Genomic DNA, 2,749 nt, shown 5'->3' with positions numbered 1-2,749 from the left:
TGCACCAAGGTGCACTCGGCCCACATGTGAGCGCAGGTCGTTGCGCCCGAGGTGGTGTGTGGGCACCGCGTTGCAGACGGGACACTGCACGCACACGACGCCCCCTCCAGGTGCACGCACGTAGGCCGGGCCGGGTGCACACCCGACGCCCTAGCAAGGTGCGCGCACCCGGGCAGGGCTCACACTTGGCGAACGGGGCGCACTTCGCGAGGGAGGGTGTGCACCTCGACGGGGGTGGGTGGCCGGGGTGGATTCGCACGTGGGTCGCGGTTTGCTAAGTACACACTGCGACAAGCTCATAACGGGTGCGATCATACCAGCGTTAGTGCACCGGATCCCATCAGAACTCCGCAGTTAAGCGCGCTTGGGCCGGAGTAGTACTGGGATGGGTGACCTCCCGGGAAGTCCCGGTGTTGCACCCTTTTTTAGTTTTTCGCCGGGCGTCGCAATGCTATTTGAATAAACCTTTTGCCCGTTTGCGTTCTCGTCGGGGCCGGGCCGGGCCGGGGTGCGCTGCCCGCACTACCGCGCGCGCGGGGGGCGACACCGAGCGCGCACCCGAGGCGCCCCGAGCACACAGGCCACGGTGCAACCCGGGCGTTGTGCGCGCACCCCGGTGCGCCCGAGGTGCTGCGCGCGCACCCAGGTGAAATCGGTGTGCACCTCGGCCAGTGCGCGCTCGGTCGAGTCGCGCACGTTGGCCAAGGTGCACGGTGATGTTTCTTACTCTAAGGTTCCGCACCAGACGCCCGGGACAGGTGAGCGAAGCTGGGCGGGGCCGGGTGCGCGGCCGGGGCAGGTGCACGCAGCTGGAGAGAGCTTTGGAGCACACTTCGGAGCGCACCAATGATGCGCTCCATTCAAAAGTTTCCTGAAAAGGCAAAAAAAGTTGAGATTATAGAATTTCCCACTTGAGAGATTGTAAAAAAAAAAAATTTAAAATGAAGGAAACGCGGGTGCCAAGGTGTGCGCAGCCCAGCCAAGGTGTGCGCACCAAGGCGCCCACCCTGGCGAAGGTGCACGCAAGGTGCGCACCCGAGGCAAACCGGACAATTAACCCAACTTTCGACTTCGCGCGCACCTTGGAGCGCACTTCGGAGCGCTCCTTGGTGCGCACCAATCTTGGGCACCTCGGAGTGCACCATGGCGCCCACCAAGGTGCGCACCCGGGGCAAACCGAGCTCCGACTTCGTGCGCACCTTGGAGCGCACGAAAGGTGCGCACCATGGCGCCCACCAAGGTGCGCAGCCCAGCCAAGGCGTGCGCATCAAGGTGCGCACCCTGGCGAAGGTGCGCACCCGGGGCAAACCGAGCTCCGACTTCGTGCGCACCTTGGAGCGCACAAAAGGTGCGCAACCCAGCCAAGGTGTGCGCACCCCGGTCAAACCGAGCTCCGAATCGTGCGCACCAGAGGTGCACGCCATCGTGCGCACCTTGGAGCACACTTCGGAGCCCTCCTTGGTGCGCGCCGATGTTGCGCACCTCGGAGCGCACCCGGGGAAAACAATGCAATTAACCCGACTTTCGACTTCGTGGGCACCTCGGAGCGCTCTCGGGTTCGCACCTCGGAGCACACCGAGGTGCGCACCTTTGATGCGCTGCCTTCACCAATTTCCAGAAAAGGCAAGAAAACATTGAGAAGGTGTGCGCACCGAGGTGCCCACCCTGGCGAAGGTGCACGCGAGGTGCGCACCCGGGGCAAACCGGGCTCCGACTTCGTGCACGCCGCACCTTGGAGCACACTTCGGAGCGCTCCTTGGTGCGCACCAGGGCGCGCAACCCAGCCGAGGTGCCCACCCCGGCGAAGGTGCACGCGAGGTGCGCACCCGGGGCAAACCGGGCTCCGACTTCGTGCACGCCATGGTGCCCACCGCGGCGAAGGTGCACGCGAGGTGCGCACCCGGGGCAAACCGGGCTCCGACTTCGTGCACGCCGCACCTTGGAGCACACTTCGGAGCGCTCCTTGGTGCGCACCATGGTGCCCACCAGGGCGCGCAACCCCGCCGAAGGTGCACGCGAGGTGCGCACCCGGGGCAAACCGGGCTCCGACTTCGTGCACGCCGCACCTTGGAGCACACTTCGGAGCGCTCCTTGGTGCGCACCATGGTGCCCACCAGGGCGCGCAACCCCGCCGAAGGTGCACGCGAGGTGCGCACCCGGGGCAAACCGGGCTCCGACTTCGTGCACGCCATGGTGCGCACCGCGGCGAAGGTGCGCACCCGGGGCAAACCGGGCTCCGACTTCGTGCACGCCGCACCTTGGAGCACACTTCGGAGCGCTCCTTGGTGCGCACCAGGGCGCGCAACCCAGCCGAGGTGCCCACCCCGGCGAAGGTGCACGCGAGGTGCGTACCCGGGGCAAACCGGGCTCCGACTTCGTGCACGCCGCACCTTGGAGCACACTTCGGAGCGCTCCTTGGTGCGCACCATGGTGCCCACCAGGCCGCGCAACCCAGCCAAGGTGTGCGCACCAAGGTGCACGCGAGGTGCGCACCCGGGGCAAACCGGGGTCCGACTTCGTGCACGCCGCACCTTGGAGCACACATCGGGGCGCTCCCGGGTTCGCACCGGCGTTGCGCACCGTGGTGGGCACCTCGGAGCACACCAAGGTGGGCAGCGAGGTGCGCACCTTTGATGCGATGCCTTCACTAATTTCCATAAAAGGCAAAAAAAAAACGAGATTTTAAAATTTCCGTTTTGAAAGATAGTGAGAAAAAGGGAATGCTGGTGCCATCTTGAGCCCGCCCTGG

At 65.4% G+C, this 2,749-nt stretch overlaps 1 non-coding gene across 1 annotated transcript; it reads left to right on the top strand.

Annotated features, from left to right (window-relative positions):
- The first annotated feature begins 303 nt into the window (after positions 1 to 303).
- Positions 304 to 422, top strand: LOC131860832 (5S ribosomal RNA). Its single transcript, XR_009359925.1, has one exon. It is a non-coding gene; the product is annotated as a 5S ribosomal RNA (ribosomal RNA).
- The last annotated feature ends 2,327 nt before the right edge of the window (positions 423 to 2,749 follow it).

This window comes from Cryptomeria japonica, unplaced genomic scaffold, assembly GCF_030272615.1.
Source record: "Cryptomeria japonica unplaced genomic scaffold, Sugi_1.0 HiC_scaffold_15, whole genome shotgun sequence".
Lineage (NCBI taxonomy): Eukaryota > Viridiplantae > Streptophyta > Pinopsida > Cupressales > Cupressaceae > Cryptomeria > Cryptomeria japonica.
The sequence above is the reverse complement of the archived record's forward strand: the minus strand, read 5'-3'. Positions and strand labels throughout refer to the sequence as shown.